The sequence below is a fragment of the Dermacentor albipictus genome, chromosome 8 (genome assembly GCF_038994185.2).
Source record: "Dermacentor albipictus isolate Rhodes 1998 colony chromosome 8, USDA_Dalb.pri_finalv2, whole genome shotgun sequence".
In the NCBI taxonomy this organism is placed as follows: domain Eukaryota; kingdom Metazoa; phylum Arthropoda; class Arachnida; order Ixodida; family Ixodidae; genus Dermacentor; species Dermacentor albipictus.
Genome location: NC_091828.1, coordinates 71613196 through 71629084, shown reverse-complemented (window position 1 = coordinate 71629084; position 15889 = coordinate 71613196). Strand labels below are relative to the sequence as shown.

Sequence of the window (15889 nt, the reverse complement as noted above, 5' to 3'; positions counted from 1 at the left end):
CCCCTTTATCCATTTTCTTGATTAACGCCCTGGCTCGTGCAACTCTCCTGTTGATGTTATGTTTTGGGTGCATATTCCTGGGTAGCGGTGGGACAATTATGTTCTCTGCGAATTCTTGATTAACTTTAGCGTACTGCGCTGGATCCGTAATGGAGTTGATCAAGATCTTGTCCAGGATTGATCTTCCCGTGCTGGTTGTAGATAGTCTCACTATTTGTGATGTTTCTTTAGCCTCCGCGATCTCCATGGTCATGTTGTGTATTCCTAACTAGAGCAATTTTGCATTGCTGGTTCGAATTGGGAGCCCCAATCCGCTTTTATGAACCTCCTTGATCGCTGCGTCAAGCTTCTTGAGTTGAACCTGCGTCCAGTTGTACATGGGAGGCGGCGTATGAAATATGACAGAGTACGAAAGAGCTGATTAACCTGATGAGATTATCTCCTTTCATGCCCTTGTGTCTTCCTGCCAGGTGCCTGATTATCCTGCACGCGTTATCCGTTTTAAGGGTGATTTTCTTGATCTCCGTATGGTTACCACCGTTTGCATCAATGAAAAAGCCCAGTACCCTGATCACGTTGACTCTGGGAATATTGGCACCATTTTCTGTATGTAGGTGTATATAGCTTTCCGATAGAGGTTTCCAGCCCCTAGGCCTACCCCCTTTTTCGCGTCTATAAAGCAGCAACTCCGATTTATGTGGGGAGTACCTGAGTCCAGTGGGTCTCAGGTACTCTTCCACCATCTTGATCGCTTCAGTCAGTGCATCTTGTATCTGCCCTTCACTGCCACCAGCACACCATACAGTGAGATCATCAGCATATATGGCATGGTCAATGCCCTTAATGCTGCTCAGCTTTCTGGACAGAGCAATTATGCACAGGTTGAAAAGGACTGGAGACATCACCGATTATTGGGGGGTTCCTCGATCTCCGAGCTGAACCACTTCCGAGTTTGTGTCTCCAACCTTTATCTTCGCTGTGCGTGCTTCGAGAAAGGATTTGATGTATTTAAACATCCTCAACCTGAGTCCAATGTCCTCTATCGTTTTGAGGATGTACTCATGCTTGATGCTGTCGAACGCTTTTTCCAAGTCTAATCCCAGTATGGCCTTAGTATTTCTAGAATATCCGTCGAGTATGTGGTGTTTAATTAGCTTCATGGCATACTGCGTGGAAAGTGCGGACCTAGAACCCAGCATGTTGTGAGTGTGTATATTATTGTCCTCTAAGTGGTCCTCTAGCCTGTTAAGGATTGCGTGTTCAGCGACCTTCCCCACGCATTGGCCACTCACAATTAAGGCTTTCGCCATACAAAACAGCCATCGGCGTGATAAAAACACAATATACGCAGCGACGACTAATGGCGGACAGCTGTTACCTAAATGACGATCTGAGGTTTCGAGATGTCTTCTACACGCGTCTACTAGTCAAGAATGTTACTTCCATCTCGAAACGACAGGTTTGGTTTATTTCGTACGTTATCGTTATGTTCCGTGCGGCTTTTAAGACAGAACGACTGCGCTTGTGGAAAAACAAAGATGGCCACGCAGTCTAATCGCTTCAGACGTCTCTTCCATCCCCTCGTTTCCGTACCGCATTTTATCGTCCGGACGACTGAAGCTTCGCAGACTCAAACAAGAACAGTCGCTCACCGCTTGGCGATAGCCCTTATCCGTCTGCCTGCTCGAGGGGACGCCGTCTGACTTGATAACTGCTTTCGGTATAAGCAGCGGGCTAAAGACAATGAAAGAAAGCTTATCACGACAGACTACCTATCGGAGCGTCGTTTCGCGCTGGCAAATGGTTCGCGGAGTGCGCACGTGAGTCAACGGCGCGGACAGGGATTCCAACGGCCGGCCTCGTCGGGTACGTTCGCGTCCTCATAACACGGAGAGCAGCAGCCTTCCGTGTGACATATCGAGTGGAACGGTGACGATGGCCGCTGCGACTGCTGACTGACGAGAACGCGACCACGTGGGTCATCGCGTGTTCGTGCGGAACGACGGGTGCATCGGACCCACCCGAAAGAGAGCGTGAAGTCCGCGCCTAGTGTCAACCAGAAACGGAGCTGCCATATCGTATCCAGGTAATCTCGTGCTTGACTATGGACAACAACGGCACCGCCAAGCGGCGCTGTCGCGCCGGTGTGAGAGCGCCGCATGCCGGGCAAAATTGAAACAGCCGGGTGTACATCTCTCCCATCTCTCGTTCACGCCGCCTTGGTTGCATGTTTCACTGCGTGTGTTCGGGCGCGTTTCGTACCACGCGCAGTGTGTGCCTGTGTTTGTGGATGTTTTATTGAAAGGACGATGTACACGCTTCTATTCGCCTTTAAGAAGATTGGTGCGCCTGGCGATTGTTTTCGTGGCTGCAGTGTGGCGAAAGGGCAGCGTCTGCTCAGCCATGTAAGCGATGCGGAGCAGCTGATCGGACACGACATCGTCCTCGTCAGGGCGAAGTGCATTTCTCAAGTGAAGGACGACGTTGTTTACGACGTGGAGTTAGAGGTAAGCATAATGTTCTACACATTCATAATCACACTACTGTTTTCTTTAATTTGCTGTGTGTACTATGTACCCTCGATTTTCGTTCCTGGGGCTTCTATCTAAATACATGGGAAAGCATAAATCGTTTTTCTCGACAACCACTTCACCAAATTTTGTGAAGTTTGCTGCATTTAAAAGCAAAAGTTAGAATCTAGTGATGGTTCGTGGCGAATTTCCGATTTATGTTGTCAATTTATCAATAAACATGTGGAAAGAACTAAAGTTCTTCGAAAACTTAACTCATGTTTGCTACTCTGTAACTCACGAACCAAAATTAGCGATGTGACAGTTTTGTAAATTGCATCCAATAATACATCTAAAGCGAATAAAATTGATGTATTGCCGAAAGGCTCTGAGGGTAAATAAATAAATAAATAAATAAATAAATAAATAAATAAATAAATAAATAAATAAATAAATAAATAACACATGGCTAAACAGCATGTAATATGTGAGTAGTGATCTTGCGATACCCCTGTAAGCAATTTCACAAATTCTAGCAAGATGAAACTGTCACATCGAATGTGTCCGCTTTATATGGCCTGTTTAATGATGCAGTTTACATAACTGTGATATCTGTTCCTGGGGCAGAACTATGAGCTCGTAAACTTCGTGCTTTATATTTTTCCCACATACAAATTTTTGAAAACCTATTTTAAAAAATTCAGTCCTTATATAGAACTTCCGTTTCCAACAGCCACTACAATGTAAATTTCTCGCTCAAATGCAACAAATATCATTAAAATCGGTGCGGGGGTTGTTTCAAAAAGCGTTTCTGTGTTTCATATGCATTTGAATAGGCGGCATCGGAGTTGGGCCCAAGCTAAAGTTTCCTCTTAAGCAGTCTTGTCGCCGTGACATCATTAACCTTACTAACGCCCGACCAAGCGCACGTACGATACGCTATCAGTCAGACTATCATTTTTTTGGTAACGCTAAGCGGGCGTTGGTATCATGATTTTGCATGTGCTATTTTACAGGCACACTTTTTTTTTGAAAGCTTGATTGATACCCCAGTCACACGGTGCTCTTTCGATAGCGATGAAGGTCTTCAATCGCGGTTCATTCATTTGCGCAGTCTGCGGGAAACAGCTAGTCTCTGTCGAAAACTTTTATCTTGGTTTATCGCGATCGAAAGTGCACCCCGTGACCGGGCTATAACTGCTCACACAGTAAGACCTAGCTCACTGTGTCTTTGTGCTAGAAAAGTAATATACGTGGTACAACGGCGAATGAATTTTTGATTTTTTTGCAGCTATCGTGGTCGTGCCCCTTCAAGCAAGAGATTCGCATTTTTCTGCGGCAAGTGCACTTGCATTGCTGGTGTACGGTGTCAGTGCAAGCATGCAGTGGCTGTATGCCTCTATATCAACAGCTGTGAGGAGCACAGCTGCACAAGCTGAGCTCAGCAGCGGGGAAAGCCCAACGCAAAGCCTCGGATTCAGCAGCCGCAACACTTATCAGACGTATTCCCTCGTAAATTTGAAGACTGTGCTGCATGGCAACATTCACAGCAATGTGGCACAACGTAAAAAAAAAAATTACTCACATTAGGAAAAAGGCTCTGAGTAGAAAGTGGTACACACTCAAGCTACCGATATGTAATTGTGAATAGAATTTTACTTTTCTTTTAAGAACATTTATTTTATTGGTGGACATTGCTGTGCTGAATCTAGTTACACCCCTTCAGGTATCTTAGTGTTGAGACAGACAATATTCAGCTGACTTTATGTGCACTTTTAAATTCTAAACAAAATGTGTCAATACACGCCATTCGTTTTCTCTTAATCTGCGCAGCGGGTAAAGAATAGACAGTTCCAGCCTTCAAAAGTGTGCCAAGAGCAACACTGATGAACTCCCCCGGGATAGGCTGCCTCCTAAAAGAAGTGTCCAAGTTGATGAAGCTCAGTGCTGCTGAGCTTATCTGTAGAAAGGTGTTCGACACTGTTGTTGAGTAGGTATCGAAGGCCGCAGAGGAAGACCTTTGAGAACCTCCTCAAACAAATGTCACACCAGCTTGTGTACCATGTTCTGAATGTACTGAAGGATGGGACTACCCAGAAAAGATATTTTTTTTGGTGGAAATGAATTCTCATCACGCAGAAAAGTACAAAGAAAACTCTCGAGCAAAGCCCATGCCACTTAGCTTTACTGACCTAAGGACAATCAAGCTGTACACGGTATGCAAAAAAAAATTGAGAGGTGGAATGACAGGATTAACAAAATTTCATGTTTCACAATATGCAGAGGGCATCAGAAGAGGACGCTTCGCATCAGCAGTACCAAGGCACACCTGATTCGCACGAAAAGGGATGACAAAGTGCCTCAGAAAGGTACTCGGCAACTTCTGAAATCCAGCTCCTACAAGAGTGCTGCCATAAGCTATGGTGTGTTTTTCACTGCACATTACCAAAATTGAAAAAATAATTGCGGCCGCACTTGGCTAGTGTGATGTGCCTTTATTGGGTTACACATAAAACCATCAGTACTGATTTTGTATAGTACTCTCACGAAATATCATTACAGGAATTAGAATTGAAGGCACAGCCCAATAGGACCTGGAAAGGTGGCTTGGAGCAAGTATTGTGCAGGTAGGACTCCTTCCTTTTACGTAAGGCAATGAAGGCTCACAAATTATATTGTGCATATAGCGTTAATACTAAACCTCATTTTTATATCTTTGTAATCTCTAGACTGGACTGGTGGTTCTTCCTGAGCAACCTTGGGTGTGCTGCAGCCCTGGCGGACTTGTACAGCTTGGTAACGAAACTGTCCTTATTGAAATCACGTGTACATAGATATTCAAAGTTTCACAATTTATTATGTACGAAAAACGGCACTGTGAGCTTCCTTATTTGATATTAATTGATGACGTATTCGAATTAAGAAAGTCAATTCAATACTATACTCAGTTGCAGGTTCAAATGTGCATTGTTCTGTTGCAGAAAGTGTTGCTCTTTCTGTACAGTCAAAATCAGTGTCTCATAGTTTCTGTGAAGGGGGGTGAAGCGTTTCTGCGGGGGCTCATCCCTAAAATGGAGTATTTTTATTTGAAGTTGTTTTCCTGCTTTGTTCTAGCGTTATTTTACCTGCTTCTATTGTGTGCTGTTCTGCCTGTGTCCACAATTTAAGGAGATATTTCGTCAAGTATTGCTGGACTATACAATAGCATCATGTGCACGAAATGCTTGTGTTCTCATAATGTGGTATTTTCAGTTTGCTTTAAAAATGCTTAATGGTATATGGACTTTAAAATTTAAGGAAGGACGTTCTAAAGCGCAATCCTTTAGCCCACATGGTGTTAGTCAGAGCTTTGAAAGAGCAGTGCTTTTATTTTAATTTAAATGTGTAATATGTTTAGTCAGCATGTAATATTTTAGTGCCACGCAATTCTGGAGGAACATTTGCATTTATTTATCTCTGCCATGTGTGATGTTTGTTTTCTTTGCTGCGTACTGGTAGGAAAAGTGGAAGAGTTCGTTCTTTAATGTCACTACATACACAGTTGGCATGAGACATGCCAGAGCTTTGAAATGTGAATACTGTGCCTTCATAAATATTTGTGTGTGTCTGGTCTGCATGCAGTACATTTGTGGCAGACTGTTTGCAATATTTGCATTTATTTTATCAATTGTGATATTTATCAGGTTTACTGCATCGTGGTGGTGTTTAGGTCTGCATTGCTATCGGTTGAGTTGCCATAATAAGGCGCAGCTTCAAAAATATGGATACAGTTTCTTCACTATATTGTTTAACATGTCAAACCTACATGCAATATTTTGTAGCGTTACTTAGTTCCAAAAACATGTACATTTATCTATGTTATCATTTCTGATGTTTTAAATGTTGTTCCATCCAGGTAGGAAAATAAATCGGAGAATATGTGTTTATGCTCATTTACTACCTGTTGACTGGGCATTGATATGCCAGAACTATGAAAATGTGGCTAGAGTGCCTTTATGATTTTGAATGTATCTAGTCTGCACGCAATATTTTATTACATCTTTCTGGACGTTGAAGTTTAAGTTACTTTTGTATGCGATGTTTTAATATTGCTGAATCTAGTCTTAATAAAGTATGAAATTACCTTTACACGTTTAGTTTGAACTACGTTATATCAATAAAAATGTTAATATGTGAAGAAACTTATGAGGCAGGGCAACATACCAAGCTTACATGCAGTATGTTTAGTGCAAAAATGTTGTTAATGATGCCAATTTGCATTTGCTACCTGCTCGTGGCATAGAGGTTATTTTTCTAAAACAAGTCTCATAAGCATTTGTTATTGTCTTACAGATTGCATGGCTACAGACATCTCGCACTGAAAGAATGGACTATACTAAGTATTCATCACGTTACAGCATTTTATAAACTTTTGTTATTTCATATGACTGAAATTAAATGCCTAAACCAAATACCCCCATTGTTTGTGTACTCTAGAAGCTTGCTGATACATACCCGAAAAACGACACATCAAGAAGCACCTAATGTGATATGTAAGAGGGTTAGAGATGGCAGATGATAAGCTAGCTAGTTTTTTTAATGTCCACCTCTGAATTTGAGACATACTATCTGGCAACGGCTAGAGGATGACTGCACCGATAAACGAAATATTGATTGAAAGTAGAAGCCATTGCAAAGAAAATCATGTTGCATACAGCAGACACAAAGTAATACTGCAGGTCACCATAAACTAACTCAATCATTGAATTAAAGAAAAAAGTCTTTTTTTAAAAATTCGTAAATGGGCACAACGGCCGGCGCCTCTTCCGCGCGTGTAAAAAAACTTCGTTCCAGATTGACCGTTGTGTCGCTAGCGGGGCTTGGGATAACCAGCGAGCTCACTAGTTGATTTTATAACTGCGTGCGTTCGGAGTTCCCGCTCGAGCAGCGAACCGTAAATCGAAACGCGTGATTTTCTCGACAGACACTCAGTCGTTTGCGCGGCATTATACCCTTAACACCCATTCCCACACCAATTCTCTCCTACCCGAATGCCGCGCACGTTCTGCCGAGATTAAGCTTATGCAGCCGGAAACAAAGTGAGATCGCGTCTAACTGACTCTATTCACAACGATTAAGTGCAGAGGTAGTTCGTCGTGCGGCTGATGCGAGTAGGAGGTATAGGCCCAAACAATGAAACGTTCCTTTCCTTCGAGCGCTTCCTAACCTTACGTGAGGCCTCCTTACAGCGAAGGACCGATGGAGGAAGCAAGCATACTCACAGAACACCTATACAAACCTAGAGAAGGGAAACTGTACCTTCCACAGTGCTACGGAAATAAGCGTAGCGGTGGCGTCGTGAACTAAAGTATGTGACCACGGGTGGCGCTGTACGACAGGAAACGGAAACGGGGTTTTGCACACGCTTTACCAGGTGTTCTGTGGCTTTACTGGGTTTCTGGCTTCCGCGCCTCGATCGTGCTCCCGCCAGTTTAGTTGCTGTGTAGCAAACGTAGCGCCTATATTAAGTAGGCGCTACGTTTGCCACACAGCAACCAAACTGGCGGGAGCACGATCGAGGCGCAGAATACATGTAGCGCTGAGTCATATCGAGTTAAGGCACACTCTGAACTGACTTTTAAGGGCATCCCGAGCGGGTTTTCGTTTATTACGCCGCCGTTACGCCGAGTTGTGCCGCCGCGCTCCAGCTGTTGCATTTCGTGTAGGGCTACTGACAAAATGCGGTTTCCAGGTGGCACGATGGCCTCGACTGGAATAAACGCACACGACACCAAAGATTGAGTAAGCCTGAAAATATTTTATTTGCATTTTACAAGTACAACAAAAAGCACACGTCTACGCATCCACACCAACGCGGTTACATAGTCAAGAACATAGGCAAGAAATGGCTCATTAATAAGGGTAGCACAAACGCACCAGAAAGAAGACCTAAGCTACAAAACGTACGGTCGGCTGCTAAGTATAATAATTTCCCTGTCACCGCGTGTCACTTTTATACAGCATCTTTACAGCACTACCAGGCCGGCAGTGGCGTAGCCAGAAATTTCGTTCGTGGGGGGCTCACGTTGCCGGTCGGCCTCCTCCTTACAGAATGAGTCGAGGGATATATATATATATATATATATATATATATATATATATATATATATATATACACACACATATCATTCAACAACCTTGTTTACATTTTCGTACATATGCTACGACCAGGGGAAAATCTTAATGACGCTGTCCTTTGTGAGAATATATTGCGCAGGAGCAGCTGTCACCGCTCGTGTATTGCGAGCAATCGCTCCGAAATTATAGTCGCAACAGAGAGCACATGTAAAAAAGCAGGAGTTCTGCAAAATATACGAGGGCGAGTCAAATGAAAGTGAGCCAATGCGAATATATGATAAACGGGGTACTTTATTTAAAAGTAGTCACCGTGAGTATTTAGACACTTGTCCTACTAACGAGTCGCGTAATTCCCGTCTCATAAAACTCCTTGGGTTGCTGCCTCAAAAGTCTGTAAATGACTACACGTCATCTTCCGACACGAATCTGGTTCCCTTGAGCAGTTTTTTCAAGTTTTGCCAAATGTGGAAGACGCAAGAAAACAGGTCTGGGCTGCATGAGGAATGTTGCAACGTTTCCCACTTGAACTTTGCCAGTTTCTTATTAACCACATCAACGACGTAGGAACGGGCAATGTTGTGAAGCAACATGTTCCCAATGCTCAATTTTCCACGTCGTTTGTTCTTGATTGCGACACGTAGCCGATCCGACCTTTCACAATATCTGAAACGATTTAGAGTCTCTCCAGGTTTAGAAAATTCGATCAATAATGGCCCCTAACGATCTAAAAAGAAGTCAACACTTTTCCTACAGAAATGACGGCCTTTGTTTTCCTTGGGAGTGGTGAATTCAAATGCTTCCACTGTAAGCTTTGCCGTAGTGTTTCAGGCTAGCAGTAGCGGCACCATGAGTCATCCTCGGTCACAATTGCAGACAAAATGTCGTCACCCTCATCCGGGGTTCTTTGACGTGCACTTAAATCTAAGTACGCGGGTGTTTTCTCATTTCGCCTCCATCTAAATGCAGCCGCCGTGACCAGGATTCGATCCCACGACCTCGTGCTCAGCAGCCCAACACCATAGCCACTGAGCAACCACGGCCTTTTCAATTGTGTTGGGGATGATTGCACGGTGGCTTTGGCCCGGCCATGGATCGTCTTTGTAACTTTCATGTCCTTCTTTGAACAGTTTGCTACAATGCTTCACAGTGGCCAATGAAACGCACTGTTCAACGCATACGGCAGCCATATGGCGAATAATTTCTTTTTGGGAAACACCTTCATTTGTCAAAAACCTCACGACACCAAGCTGTTCAACTTTTGAAGTGTCCATTGTCACGTAACCCTGTTCAACCCAGTGTATGAGAACATTAAAGAACATTTAACCTCACCTCTGCATGTCACTTGTAAATGAGATGCGTATGTGCTACGCGCATGCCTCGAAAATAATGAACCGAACCATTATTGCGCGGGGTGGGTCGTCTCACTTTCATTTGACTCGCCTTTGTACATTCGAAATGCGAAGATACAATGGAATATACATATGTGAAGATACAGCGTGATACAGGGCAAAAATCGGCACTGGAAACAAAGTTCACTGCGCATATACAGAAAACCTCGCAAAAAGATGTTTAAATATACGTATAAGTCTCCAATAAATCTACGTACCTAAGAAAAAGTCACTATATATAATGCGTCAAACAAGGCAAATAAACAGCTTGCGCAACCACAGATTCAGAGATCACAGCACCCCCCCCTCCCTCCACTCCCAAAATGTATCGCGTGCGACAGAAGGCGGCGCGCTTCCTCCCCGCTTTTCTCCCTTACGCACACAAGCGAACGCGTTGCAATCCATCGAGTCCCCGCAATGCTGGCGGCGAGCGACTATGCATTGTTTCTTTTTCTCGCCTGCTAGCCAGAAAGCGTCCAAAACTCTGCCAGGTGAAAAGGCAGTCGGCCAGAGAAAAACGAACGCGCATCCAAGTGCACCGCGCGGTTGTCGATGCAGCACGAGAAAAACGCATGCGCTCTGACTGGATTGGCAGCCCGCGGGTTGCGAGAACAAAAAAGAGAGATGAGAAAGAGGCTTAATGTATCCTCGCGAATAAAAGTCTAGGTAGAAAAATAAATAAGAACTTAGTTACAATGGTGGCTTTAGTGTCTTGACATGGATGCTTTGGCGCAGGTGAAAAAAAAATTCATATTCTTTTCTGTGGCCTGATGGCACAAATGAACCACCACAACGCTTTGTCTCATCGGACCTCGCTGCGTGCTTTGTCAACTTGTCTGATAGTATGTTGATTTGGCTTGTCTAGTTGTTTGGCCCGATGTACGACATTAAAAAGGTCGATACACCTTTGGCGTCAAATATTTACAACAGCATTAAACCCACAAAATTCCGGAATCGAAAATCTAAAGCACGACATTGGAAATGTCAACGCGCCTTTCGCATCAAAATGTTATGAGAACTTTATACCCACAAAGTTTCATAATTGAAATCCAAGCGCTCGGTAGACTCCGCGGCCTCCACGAGATGCCGAGACGAGCTCGCTCGCCATCAAAACGCCCTTGAAATTTTGTGCTTGGTGGGGCTCCTTGCGTTACGGTATGTGACTCCCGATGCATGGGCGTTTCCGCGAAATCCAGCCCGATTTCGCTATGTTCGCGCTAAAATGTCTTTTCGAGCATGAATTCAGGACATTCTAGACAAAATCGAGCAGGATTTCCGGCGCCGGGAGTTGTTTTGGTCGGCGGCGCATGACAGCACGAAAACATTTCGGGGGGGGCTCAAGCCCCATAAGCCCCCCCCCTGGCTACGCCCCTGCAGGCCGGGTAGTTTGGCGGAAAGAATGCAACAGCTTACGGCCGTCAGCTGCCTCTGTCATAATTATCCTAATCTCCGCATCAACGTCGTGCAAGTCCGCATACAGGTATCTGTATCTCAACCATATATGTGCCAGCTTAATACATGTGTAGTGAAATTATGACAACCACTGCGTCTTATCAAACGTATTGGTTTTGCAAATGCGCATTACAGCTGACGGAACGACATACTGTAAGTGAAGCACAAGAGAACAAGGACAAAAGGAGGATACAACACTTGAAGAAATGAAGAATTAGTAGGCGTACAGCAAACAAGCGATGACGGAGAAGACACAATGATCGGGTGTTCTATGGCATCGCTTTGCGTATTTACGGTGTTATGGAGATCAACGGCATAAAAACGTACCTTCAAGCGTACTCCCTCAACCTCCGCCGCATTTATCATGATAATCAACGCCTAAACAAAATGAGGCACTATTTTTTGCCAAGAGTAGACCTCTTTACAGCAAGTCTATGTAATGACTCGCAGACGAAACCAGCATGCTTTCGAAAATGTTTTACCGCCGTAGTATTCGAACGCCAACGGCCAGGAAACACATCGATGCCAATAGGCTGTCGGCTGTCGGTGGTTAATCAAGTACAAAAACTTTGACGCTATGACTAAAAAGCAGCTTCAACAATCAAATTTAAAAAAAATCAACTGCCTATTTGCCTGAGGTAACAAAACATCTTTAGACACCTCGATTGTTTATGTCAATGGTTTGTGTAAAGTAAAAAAATTCACCATGTTTAGCGCCCCTAGCAGAGAAAGCACAAATTAAAGTATTCGACCAAATTAGAGTAACTCCACTTGCGCGCTTACGCTGAAACGCGCCTCGATTGATTTTTCGCCCTCTGTGGCCATTTGTTGAACTTGAGAGTGTACGGGGCCTGGCATACTCACAGAACACCTATACAAACCTGCATACTCTGAAAGCTCCCTTCACCCGTCCTCACGTAAGGAGCGGTTGCCGCCATGCCTGGGTTCGAGATTATCTCTTAAAAGCTTTAGGCGAACACCAGAACACCCCTATTCAATAAAAAAAGGTTGTATCGTCGCACAATCTCTAAGTTCATGAGCTAATATAGAGAAGCGTGGACGCTATTTTTTAGTTTTGTTTACTAAATCTAAAGAAGCAGTGCATTACAGTGCGAAACTTGATGTGCTCCAGCAACGCTGGCACGCCGGCGTCGTGCAACGCCTAGCAACGCTTCCATGCCGCACGCGTGACTGAAACGAACGTGCCTGGCAAAACGTACCGTGCTCGCGCTTCTCCGAAAGTGGGCGGCAGCGCGCACGCGCAAGAAAACGTCACGTGGTTAAGCAGTGAGGCGAAGTGCTCGTTCAGGGCCAGGAGCGGCGTAAGGACGCATGAAGGTAGCTTGGCCCAAACAATAAAACGTTCCTTTTAGGGGTGTGCGAATATTGAAATTTTCGATTACGAATCGAATAGGAATAAGGCGAAGAACTCTCTTCGAATATCGAATCGAATATCGAATACATGTGTAGTATTAAAAAATTGCAAGAGAGGTAACAATAGCTTTATTACTAGGGGTGTGCGAATATTCGAAATTTCGAATACGAATCGAATATTTTCCTTATTCGAAGCGTATTCGATTCGAGAAATGCATATTCGGAAATTCCCGAATATTCGAAGATGGCCCAATAACGGTAGAAACGGCGAATATTCTGACAGGCGGAATAATTGAACAATCAACGAATTATATGCTTGCTCCGCGTTCTCCTCAGAACATGTTTATTCACTAAGAACTTCGCATGACCGGCTCATTATTTGTATGCTCTGTTTCAGTCTATCTGCATGACGCCCGTGAGACACGATCAGTTTCAGTTTATTTTTACCAACCTTTATTCTATGGCTCTTTCATAACCATATATGATGTCCTTTAGGGCTCTGTAACTATATGCGATGAAATATGTACCCCCAAAGCGTTACCTGGACTATCTTTAGATGTTTGGAAATTAAAAAGAAATAAATATGTCCGAGGAGAACGTTGCATCGCCATCGACGACTCCCGCCTTGTGTTCCCGCTTTTCTCATGTAATCGCGGCTCTCTGCTACCTGCTGCGCTTCTTCTTCTCGAGGCAAACGCAAAACACGCTAACTTCGCCACTGCGCTATTTGCAACTATCTCAGTGCTGATACAGCCCTCGATCAGGCGTGTTCTCTAAGAATGGCATCAACTGCAGGTGACGAGCCACCGAGCAAGCAAGAAAAGAAAGCCGGAAGAAGTCTCCTTTGGCGGCACTACACAAAGCTCTCGGCGTCGACAGCTCGGTGCAAGTCGTGCGAACATACTCTTGAAACACCAGCGGGAATGACCACTACTATTCAAAATCAGATGAAGCAGCACCCTTTGGTGATGGAAGAGTACCAAAAAGAGGCCACTTGAAATCCTCCATTGAAGAATCAACCGACACTGGATGATATACTTCAGCAGAGACAGCAGTCATTGTCTCAGAAGAAAGAAAACGCACTTCAGCAGAATGTGGCAGCCATTCATTTCTCCACCATTTCTGCCACATCAGTTCAAAGCACTGGTCGAAGCAGCTGTAGAGTCGTGCTACAGTCAGCCACCTTGAACAAAATTGTCGCGTGTGCTCGTCCCGCGCATGTACAACGGCACAACAGCAAAGGTACGACACGAGCTGCTAAAAGTACTTGAACATGGAACAAGCACTCTCGCTATTACGAGCGATATCTGGACGTCGCGTGCCAACGAGGGGTTTGTAAGCCTCACGTGTCATTTTCCTGCGGTGAAGTTCGACATGAAAAAGTTGACTTTGAACACGCGACACATGCCGGAGAGTCACACGGCTGTGAACATAGCTGCGTCATTGGAGCAGCTATGCACCGACTGGGGGATACCAATCGACTGCGTGAAGTACACCGTGACGAACAGCGGCCGCAATATCCAAGCGGCCGCAATATCCAAGCGGCCGCAATATCCGAGCGGCTGCCAGGAGACTGCCTTAGCTCCAGCGAGCCTGCTTTGCGCACACTCTGTACCTAGTGATCAGCAATGAAATGTCGTGTACTCCGACAATCAACACACTCTGCAAGAAGGCTAAAGCGATTGTAGAGAACTGCAAGCATAGCCCTAGTGCACACAAAAGACTGATCGATCTGCAGACGTAGCTGAACAAAGACGTGCTCTATGTTGTGTAGGATGTTGACACAAGATGGAACAGTCAGTACCTCATCCTCTCAGGGCTCCTTGAACTCTAAGAGTCTATCAGACTTGAACTCACATTTTCGGACACGAGCTTAGATATCTTTAACTCTGCAAAGTGAAGAGATGCAGTGGAGTTCTTGGAGGCATCGAAGACCTTATTTGACGCAACTGTGATCTTAAGTGCTGGAAAGTACCCCTCACTGTCCTGTCAAATTCCAATTATTTTTGGAATGCTGCATTGCCTCGAAGATTGCAAAGGCAACTCGGCGTTTGCTAACAATCTCGCAAAATCTGTCAAGACTCGTTTCGCTGAGTGAGAATTTGACGAAGTGGTCAACCTGTTTCTTGATCCAAGCTTTAAGTTCATCAGGCGTCTGGTTAGATTATCTGGCATTGCAACAAGGTAGCTCCGCGCAGCGTAGAACCCAGTGAGGACACTGCCATGCCAGCGTCGTGTCCTGGTGTCCACTGTATGGAAAGCTTTTGACGGTCTAGTGATGAACAAGGAGAACGCACATTTGGTATCTGCCTCTCAGAGGGAAGTTACAGACTATACGGAAAAGCATCTTCTCGAAAGGGGCAAGGATCCTTGTGAGTGGTAGCAGTCCATTGGCCGCTTCACGTACTCGCCCACAAGTACTTCGCCATCGCTGCCATTTCAGTTCCAAGTGAAAGTCTTTTCTACCGTTTGAATTGTTGTCACAGTGCATACAGCGCGTTTACTTTCTGAACATGTTGAGCAGTTAGTTTTCCTTCATGATAATCACTGAAAAGTGCATTACTTGACTGAGAGCATTATCTGTCATTACCTGTGCGCATTATCTGTAATGAGTGTCTTTTTAACCTGCAGCAGCGTTGTAAAATGCAATATTTTTAACAAGCGTTATAAAGCTATTGTTACCACATTTTGCAACTTTTTAATACTACGTAGGTACATATTCGATATTCGATTCGATATTCGAAGACAGTTTTTTGCCTTATTCGTATTCGATTCGTATTCGAAAATTTCAATATTCGCACACCCCTATTTATTACCCTTTTAAAAATAACATTACATTTTACAAGGTTGCTTCAAATTAAAGAGGTACTCAATTATAGATAATGGACTCAGGTAATGCCCTCAGTCAGGTAAAACGCTTGTTACAGATTGTCGTGAAGGAAAATTAACTGCTCAATATGGCCAGAAAGTAAACGCTCTCTATGCACTGTCACATTTCTACCGGTAGAAAAGACTCTTTCACTAGGAACTGAAGTAGCAGGGATCGCC

At 44.4% G+C, this 15889-nt stretch overlaps 1 protein-coding gene across 1 annotated transcript in view; it reads left to right on the top strand.

The window, feature by feature from the left end:
- The first annotated feature begins 1812 nt into the window (after positions 1 to 1812).
- Positions 1813 to 15889, top strand: part of LOC135921375 (putative phospholipase B-like 2) — a 50626-nt gene continuing 36549 nt past the window's right edge. Inside the window, exon 1 of the mRNA XM_065455743.1 lies at positions 1813 to 2086. The gene's annotated coding sequence lies outside the window, so the exon portion shown is untranslated. The remainder of the gene's footprint in view (positions 2087 to 15889) is intronic.